Source organism: Phyllostomus hastatus, unplaced genomic scaffold, assembly GCF_019186645.2.
Source record: "Phyllostomus hastatus isolate PE091 unplaced genomic scaffold, TTU_PhHast_1.1 phas_contig_150, whole genome shotgun sequence".
Lineage (NCBI taxonomy): Eukaryota > Metazoa > Chordata > Mammalia > Chiroptera > Phyllostomidae > Phyllostomus > Phyllostomus hastatus.
Genome location: NW_025333611.1, coordinates 2,098,062 through 2,107,385, shown reverse-complemented (window position 1 = coordinate 2,107,385; position 9,324 = coordinate 2,098,062). Strand labels below are relative to the sequence as shown.

The 9,324-nt window shown below is 61.2% G+C and overlaps 1 long non-coding RNA gene across 1 annotated transcript; it reads right to left on the bottom strand.

Annotated features, from left to right (window-relative positions):
- Positions 1-753: 753 nt before the first annotated feature.
- On the bottom strand, positions 754-8,648 carry LOC123809796. The gene is made up of 5 exons (XR_006784097.1): positions 8,443-8,648; positions 6,265-6,353; positions 6,087-6,143; positions 2,157-4,647; positions 754-2,030 (listed from the first exon to the last, which is right to left on the bottom strand). It is a non-coding gene; the product is annotated as an uncharacterized LOC123809796 (long non-coding RNA).
- Between the last annotated feature and the right edge of the window lie 676 nt (positions 8,649-9,324).

Genomic DNA, 9,324 nt, shown 5'->3' with positions numbered 1-9,324 from the left:
CGCGCAAGCGCACGGGACGGAGCAGGCGTCGGTGCACTGCCATCACTTTAACTGTATTAAAAGACCTGCCGTATGCCAGTCTTGGCGCTAAACACGTAGGCGTTTATCTTACTTGATGTCGTATCAGCCCTACGTGGAGACTATGGCATTCCCGTGTCACGGAGTTGAGAACTGAGGCTGAGACATACTAACCCGTTCGCCGGGTGTTAGATCCGAGAACGGGCGTTTCTCCAGGGTCCAGGCTTTCTGCGTCGCTAGGAGAGGGCTCCGCCTCACATGCATTCATTCGTTCGATAATATTTAGGAAGCGCCTTCTTTCCCTCGGAGAGCGTACAGAGTGTGTGTGTGTGTGTGTGTGTGTGTGTGTACTTAAACACAACTACTAAGCGGTGTACAGTAAGAGCACATAATGAAGTCGCTTATCCCGGACTTAAGGGGCAGGGACTGTGCAGGCAGAAGGATATGCGTGGTCAGATGTAAACGTATAAATGCACATAGGCAAGTGGCCAGGTAGCCAACCACTGAACTCAAGATACAGGGCAGGGGCCATGTCTTAGTGGTTCTGTCGTTAACCAGTTGATGCAGGATTTTTTTTTTTAAGACTTTATTATTCTGCTTACTTGTAGAGAGAGGGGAAGGGGCGGGGAGAAAGAGAGGGAGAGACACATGAGTGTGAGAGAGAAACATCAGCTGGCTGTCTCTCACATGCCCCCAAGCAGGGACCTGGCCTGCAACCCAGGTGTGTGCCCTGACCGGGAATTGAACCCATGACCTTTCGGTTCGCAGGCGGACACTCAATCCACTGAGCCACACCAGCCAGGGCAGCACATTTTCTATGGACTGTTATTATGGAGCAAAGACACATAAAGCAGTGCCCGACTGAATCCCCTGGGTTCTAAACACACTCCTTGACTTTATTTTGAAAAGCCACCCAATTTCCTCTGGTTCATCTGAATGGATTACTCCATCTAGGTTAGTAACTCCTTCTCACTCCAAGGGTTCAACAAATGAAAGCTCAAAATAGCCCCAGGGTAGACTGAGTTTCAAGGCACCGGAACTATGACTCTGTTCCTTGGGAACTCTTCGGGTGCTAGAGTCTCAGCTACGGTTATGTGGATGGAAAGACATTTCTTAAGTGGACTGTCGGATGTAACACTGCCGTTCCCAGTTGGCAGGCGTGCACTGCCTGTGTTACAGAAAGGCGCCCCGACCTCCCAGGCTGTGGTGTCTCAGCTGATGCCCTAACTGAGTCTTCGGTAGGCTATTCTACTGCCCATCTGAGTAACAGGGCGCGTGATTAGGAGGTGAATTCCAAGGGCATGAACCTGTTGTCAGGCTTCCCTCACCTTCACGTACATTTCTGGGTTAGAAGAGAATTGGCAGGGACATCTGATAACCCCGTTAAAAATGGTAACCACCATGCTCTCTCGATTTCCTATCCCTTTCCCTGCTTTATTGTCTATATAGCTCTTGTCACACCTTCCAATAGCCCATGGAATGTCCCCTTCCAACTAGAACACAAGCTCCACGAAGGGAGGCTTTGGTCTGTGTTGCTCACTCTGTGTTCCCATTACCTGGGATAACGGGAACTTGGTGCCCAAAGCCTTGAACTCTGGGCCTCCGTTTGTGGTGGCTGCCAAGGGCCGGAGCTGAGGGCTTCTGCCCACCCACTTTTGTCTCCCTGCTCTATTATCTCAGTTTTATCGGGAACCACAGACAACGTTGTCGGAGAGGATGCTGGATGTGTGCCAGGGAGCTTGACGTGTGTGTGACTCAGTCGGGCGCCCTGTGTCCCAGTTCACCGTGAGGACATTCCTGGTGGCATGCGGTGCGGAAGAATGCTCGGGAGTTTCTGTCATCGCTTCAGAATTGCTCCAGGTGACAGGCCTGAGGCGAGTCCCAGGCAAGAGCTTCCCCTCCTCCTTTTCACGCTGGAGCAGAGCCATTGTCGGTACGCACTTAAGACATTCCTCGGATATTCTTCCTCTGTGCGGCATCCAGAGAGGAGCGACCCTCCCACGGGCACATTCCTAAAGACACGAGGAGGGACCCAAGGGCTGCAGCGAAGGGGTGGTGGGGTGCACGGTGCCGGAGGTGAGGCACGAGGAGAGAGGTCAGGGGTCAGGGCACGGCCAACCCCGAAGTCAGATTCTCACCAGGTAGGTGTCCGTCGGCAGGTCACCCAGGCTCCCTGAGCATCCGCTTCCTCGGTGATAACAAGGACTGGAATAACCGATCTCATGAGAACGCAGTGAAGGTTGAATGGACGGGAGGAGGCACTTCCGGAACAGTGGGGCGAGAACCTCCCAAAAACACTCCTTCTTTCCACTGAACGAAGGTGCCCTGGGGGCGTTTCCGGGCCGCTGCAGATTGCACCTCGTTCTCCGCCAGCTGCACCGGGCCCCGCCGTCTCCCTCTCCCCCCACAACACAACCAGTGTTTCCCGGTGGATGGGCGTCCAGCACCCTTCCACTTGTGCACTGTCTCAGCGAACGTTGTACCTTCTCTCGTACTGTCGTATTTTTGACCCCCAGATTCCTTCCTTCTGTCCAGACCTCTCCCCTGACCTCCGAAACGTTGGAGCCAACTCTTCCCCCGACAGGGGGCTCCGCACGGCACTTTCACAGGCCCCTCTGACTCGAAAACCCGCAGCAGGTGCATGGTTTCCCCCGAACCTCGCCTTCCTCAGCCTTCGCCACCTCAGTCAGTGTCCCTCCCCGTCTCTCACGCCTGCGGGGCTGACCGAGACCACCCAGTGAGGACAGGCAGAGGCTCTCTGTCGGCCCCTGCTAGAGCGAGGGAGTGGCCCGCCCTCGCCTGCGCCTGGACAGACTCAGGCGGGGGAAGGGGAAGCTTCCTAGGGAGAGAAACAGGGCTTCAGGGGCCCCTGGCGGGAGGCAGGGGCCTGGCGAAGCTCCAGGTGGGTCAGCTGGAAGTGGGACCGGTTGGAGGTGGGACCTCACCACGTGGCCAGTTGGGGGGGGGCGTATTCGGCTCTCCCTGGACGGTCCTGAGCAGGGAGCAGCACAGCAACGCGGGAGGCTGCCAGGTATTGATCGAGTCCGACCTTTGGGGCCGGCGGCTACAGGAGCGCTTGTTTGGCGTGCTGGCCGGCTGCCGCAGGTCGTGGGTTCTGTCCTGACCCGTGGCCTGGCCATCGTCCGTTTGCATTTTCCTGTCTCCACACGCTCCGTGAACAGCGCAGGTTCTACTTCCAAAACACAGTGAGACACCAACCACTTCCGCCGCGCCACTCCCGTCGGTGCCCCGGGCACCCTCCTCTGTAATAATGTAGGGGAGGGACAAGGCTTCCCTCTGGCTCCCACAATTCCACTCTCGGCCCCTTCCAACCTCTGGGAAGCACCGCTCCCAGGAGGAACCCTCAAAGGCAATGGGATGTGGACACTCTGCCCACCGCACCTCCCGGCAAAACCCAAGGGCCATTCTGTGCAACCTCTGCCCACCTTTCCGACTCACCCGGGGCCGCCTCCCCTCCACCACCTGCTCCACTCCCTTGTTCTTCCAGCTCCCCCGCCCTCTCTCTTTCCCACATCAAAGACGCGTAGCATCTGCCCCTCCCCTTGCCTATGTTATGTTGCAGGTCTGGGCTGGGATGGAGCTCCTCGGATGCAAATGGGAAAACCTCCCTTCCCGCCCCTGTTGTGGACCCGTCGCCCTTCTCCACCGGGTCAGAGCCAACTCCCGATGGTCAACGATTTGTCAACGTGTGATGATTCCACTGCTGGCCACAAGAGGGCAGCAAGGCCCAGCACATTGGAACCAAGGGGACCCGCCCAGCCGCATCCTGAGCTTTAGGCTCCCATCTTGGGGAGCCTGGGATCAGGGATGTCCAGGAACCGGCTGGTAGGGAAGTGGGCAGACCCGGCCAGGCCGGGCAGGGGGCTGGCCTTGTCAGAGAGGCCCTAGCAGAGAGGGGCTTGTCGTCAGAGCTGGTGGAGTGTGATTACCCGGTTGTTCTTATTTTGGCACTGTTACAGTTGAACTTCACAACCTTCTGGGCTGGAGTACTTTCCATTTTAGAAGTAAGAAATGAGGCCAAGAGAGCGTGAGCGGTTGGAGATCACACGCCGGTTAGAGGCGGGGCCGGGCCTGGGCTCCTGTGCCCCCCGAGTCGGCAGAAATTCAGCACCATTTGCTCCGACGTCATAAGTGATGAGCACAGCTTATCAGTGCCTGTCTAGGTAAACTTCACATTCTGTGTTTCTTACGCGTTCGGGACAAAGGCAAAAGTTTCGGTATCTACTTACTGCATCACACTGGTTTGTGATGAACACTGTTTTTGCCTTTGTCTCATGCGAAATTTGAAATGCGGACCTGGAGGGTTCTCCCCAGGTGGGCACGTCGCCTCATCCCCTGCCGACTGTCCTGTGGCCACTCTGGCTCTCACCGATGCCGTCTGCCTGGGGTTCCTCCCTTCGCTCCTGTTTTGTTTGCTCGTTCCGTCCTGTCTGGCCCTCAGCCCCGAGGTCGGTGGGGAGTCTGGATTTGAATCTGGCTGCATCCTCTAAGGTTGCTCCCGCCCCAGGTCCTCTTAGGAAAGGAGACTGTTTTGATCTGAAGGAGGTGACACCAGTCTCTCCTCCGACAGGGCTGGACGGGGACCCCCAGGGCTGAGATGAGACGTGTCTGGAAGACAAGAACCGAAAGCCCCAGGATCTGGCCCCGTACCCCTCATCCGGTTTGCCTCCTGTTCTCACCTCTGCCACCTTAGCCAAGGCAGGAGGGGGGCAGAGGGGAGAAGGGCCTTCTGTGTGGAGGAGGGGGGAGGCTGGGAAGAGAGGAAAGGGGGTCCAGGGAGAGGCTGCGGGGAGCTCAGAGCAGTTAAGGTCCCAATCGTCGGGAATGAGGGGTGCCCTTCCAGGCTGTTGACCCCCCAGAGGACCGCCGTGCCCACCCTGAGCCCTGTTCCTGTAGCTGAACCGCTGACGGATGGGTGGGGACGTCGAGGCCCAACTCACTCGCCCCTGGAGGAACCTCTGAGGGGTCTCCCCAGCTTCAGAACTCCCCCCCTCCGATGTGCTGAGGCTGCTGTCCAGAACCCAGCAGCCCAGCCTCTGCCGCTGCTTGTCCCTGCCCCCACCCCCTGCCTCTGCTGTGACAGCCCCTCAATACGTGTCCTCACGCTAATCTCACCTCAGAGCCTGCGTCCCAGGACCCCAGCCTGTGACAAGGGACGAGCTTGATCCTGGGGAATGCTTCTTTCCTCCCAGAAAGACCTGAAGCTGGCTGGGGAGGGTGGGGCCTGGGAGGAGGAAGGGTCCCCCACGGCTTCCCTGGCTGAGCAGGGCCTGGACGAGGCCTGTTCCTTCAGGTCCAGAGCCCAGCACACAGTAGGCTGAACAAGAATGGGGGACGGGGCCCTGGCTGGTGTGGCTCAGTGGATTGAGCACAGGCTGCGAACCAGAGGGTCGCTGGTTCAATTACCTGTCAGGGCACATGCCTGGGTTGCAGGCTGGTCCCCAGTGGGGGCCACGTGAGAGGCAACCACACATTGATGTTTCCCTCCCTTCCTTTCTCCCTCCCTTCCCCTCTGTCTAAAAATAAATAAACAAAATCTTAAAAAAGAAAGGAGGACTGGAGTCCAGCTGTTGGTGACGATAGGGGACAGAGGTGGGACTAACGCTGCAGCCGTCACGCACACACGCATGTGACACGGACTCTGACATGGCTATGCCATACGATCTGAGATGCATATAAACCACTTCTATAGCTACACACACGTGCACGTGTAGATGAGATCTGAGCGTAGGTTACAGACTCGGGCGTTCTTTGAAGGCGCTGCAGAGTGACAGGAGCGAACAGGAAAGGAAAGGAGTCTCCAAAGACAGTGACGTTTACAAGTTCGCGGCCCCGTGCCTGCGGGCCCTCTCCAGGTCGTGCACCCGCTCCGGTTGGGCGCGTTAGAGGTCAGAGTGCGGGGCTGACAGAAGAGCCAGAACGTTTTCCGGGGAGTGACGACTACGGGAGGAAACGAGCCACAGAGGGGGACGTCCTGCCAACACACCCAAACCCAACCCCCTTCCGAGAAGCACCCCAACACTCCGTCTCCACGCTGTGCCGCTTACAATGCCAGCACCCAATAGGAAAGTCACCAGACTTGCACAGAAATGGGAAAGTGCGGCCTGTTACAAGAAGAAAATAATAATCAACAGAAATCGCACCACAGGGGCCCAGATGTTGCCGCCAGCAGACGAGGGCTGGAAGCAGGGGTTGCAGATGCGCCGAGAGCTGAGAGAAACGTACGCCGTGATGACGGAACAGAGAAGGAGCTCAGCGGAGACGCGGACGCACAACGAAGAACCGCACGGGAGCTCTGGAGCTGGAGCGCGTGGCTGAAACGGAGAAGGAACGGACGAGGAAAACACGCGCCATGAAATTAAAAACAGAAGGAGGAGCAGGAGGCATGGATTCATCCTGGTTTCACGCCCACGTGGCTGTTCGGAGGTGGGTGGGCCGGGAACCTTCACCCTCGTGACGGTGGATGCCGCGGCTTGCAGTGGCTGTGAACCTGGGCTCCTGCGTGTTAGCCCGTGCCCTTGAGGGAGTCCGCCAGCCTCGCCCAGCCTCGGTTCCCTCCCCTCCGGCGCTGGGTTCATTACACCGTCGAGTGTCTCCCTGGGCACCGAGAAGGACATCGCGACCCGGGGTTGAGAGGACCCTTCAAGACCCTTCAGTCGCCTGCAGAGTGCAGCCATGCATGCGCTGGGCCGCAGTGTCCGCCCCAAGCCCGCAGTGACACCGACCCGGGCCGCCCTCAAGGAGGAGGACAGACGGCAGCCTCCATGGGGGCGTGGAGGGAGCGGCCGAGTCCCCAGAAGTGGACGGGATGATGGAGGGTTCTCGACCGTCCACTCCGGCAGGCTCCGGGGAGGGGGTGGCTCTGTGGGATGCAAGTCACCGAGAGGGACGGGGGAGAGAGTTGGGTCAGAGGCTGCCCTGGGTCCCAGGGACACAGAGCGGCGGGGGGGGGGGGGGCCTCGTGGGGAGGAGGCTGCTGATGTGGTGTGGACAGGGCTCCGGGGATAGGGAGGGAACCCGGGGCCGCGGGGAGGGCCCCACCCCACCGTCCTGCTCCCACCCAGCCCCTCCACAGAGCCGGGGACCCTGCCAGGCTCCATCCCTGTCTGCTCAGGAGTGTGGGGGTGGGCGCAGGGCCGCACAGACCAGGGCTGGAGTGCCGGCCCAGCTGAGTCGCACGCAGGCCGGGCGCACCTCCGTCTCCTCGTCTGTGAATGAGGAACAGCGATGCCCCCCCATGCAGAGCCACAAAGGGGGTTCGAGGCGAAACACGCTCTCGGAGATGACGTCACGTCGGGCCCAGGCCACCTCTGCTCCTTCGGTCATCCTGCACTGTAGGCACCGTCAGCCCTGCTTTACGGGCGAGGACACCGAGGCCCGAGCATGACGCCACCCCTGGGCCTCGGGGACAGAGCTGGGCTGTGCTGGAGCCAGGCCTTGAGTCCTGGGAAGACCCCTTTAGAGCCTGCAGCCACTGTCCAGCCCGGTCTGGCCGGGCAGGTGACGCCGCTGCCACCTTGGGTGGGGTGGGGGGGCCAGAGGAGGAGCGCCACGAAGGAGGGAAGGCGACCAGCTGGGCTCTGGCCCCGGGATGGTGAGGGGCAGAGCTGCTGCCCTGCCCGTGAGCTGTCACTGTGGCGGGGGCACCCCCGGTGCCCTCTGGAGAGGACTGTCAGCCGCTCCCAGGAGTGGTGGGCGGGCTTCCGTGACAAGGCGGGGCGGAGCCTGAGACCCTACAGCGGGCAGGAGGCCGCCTGCACCGAAGGGAACCGTCCTCGGGGACCACCCACCGGGGCCGGAGGTTCAGCGGGGAGCAGAGGAGAGGACTTCTGGGCCTGGGGCAGACCAGGCGCACCCCCCTCGTGAAGGCCCCCTGGTGGGGGTGGGGGAGCCCGAGGCCCGCCCCCCGCTGCCCTGGCGCCGACCTGCCTCCTCCTGCACACACACACACAGACCCAACCCTGACTCCGGTGCGGGAGGGAGGCCCTCGGTCACCATAACAACTGGATGCTGGCAGTAAAAATAGCAACTTATTTCTTATTCAACTTCTTTTGCTCTGGGAGAAAAAAAAGTCCATTTCTAGGCTTCTGTTTCCTTTCGGGGGTCTCCTCTGGGCCCTGCCGTGCCGGGTCCACGGCCAAGACCTGCTTGAAGGTCGAGGGCAGGCCTGGACCCTGGGTGCCCGTGGACCCCCGGGAAGAGGGGCCACTGGAGGTCAGGGCTGGGGGGGCAAAGCCACTAGGGACGTTTTGGGGGATGGAGGTGGGGGGTGGAGGGGGTGGTGTGGCTGGCACCTGGGACAGACAGGGGTGTCCTGGCTCGGCTGGGGTGCGGGTGGAGGTCGGGGTGACCGTGAGGGAGGCCAGGTCAGGCAGGAGGCCGTGTGGGCAGGGCTGGCCTTACCTGCCTCCGGCTACCATCCGCTCCCGGAGGTCCCACAGACCGCTGCGGAGGGAGACCCGTGTTGGCCGTGAGCTCGGAGCACAGGAGCTGGGCTGCAGGGCCGGTGCTGGCCCTGGGGCTGTGTGACCTTGGGAGCCCTGGTCCCTCTCAGCCCCGCCTTCCCTCCTGCAGTGAGGGGACAGGAGGCACCGGTGGGCCTCGCCGCTCCTAACCCCGACGGCTCCCAGGAAGAAGCTCAGGCTCCGTCCAGACCGGGACACGGAGACACGCAAGCCACCGCAGCACGGCTCCCGAGCGTGCCCCTGGGCTCCGGGGGTCGCTGAGGTGCCGTCCCACAGAACTTCCTGTCACCAGGGAGACGGTCCCTGGCGGCAGCCACAGGCCACACGTGGCCGTCGGGAACTGGAAGCGTGGCCCGGGGGACCCAGGCACGGCACCGCGAGTGGTCTGTCGTTTTTCGCCGTGTGGAAGCCGCGCCAGGCGGGGGCCCCGGTGTCGGAGTCCCAGCTCCGGGAGGTCCAGGGGGACCCTGCCGCTCAGCCCTCCGGCCCCTCCTCACTGCGGGCCCTCCCGTCCTGCCCGCCCACGATGGGCCCTCGGCCTTCGACTCCTGCCCACCTGGACCTCACGCTCACCTGGCACCTTCCCTCCCGTCCCAGCTGTGCCTCCTGGAGCCTCCTCTCACTGCCCCCGCCCCCTGCACTTGGCCACCTGGCGGTGCCCACCCAGCAGGGTCAGGGGTCATCCCCGACTCCTCTGTCCCCTTCTAGCCTATTAACAGGGTCCCTGTAAACGTCCCTGGACCCCAGCTCTGGTCCCCACCTCCAGCCCTCGCTCCCCAGCCCCCCCCCCACTGCATCTACCTGCGGCCCCCTAGTCCAC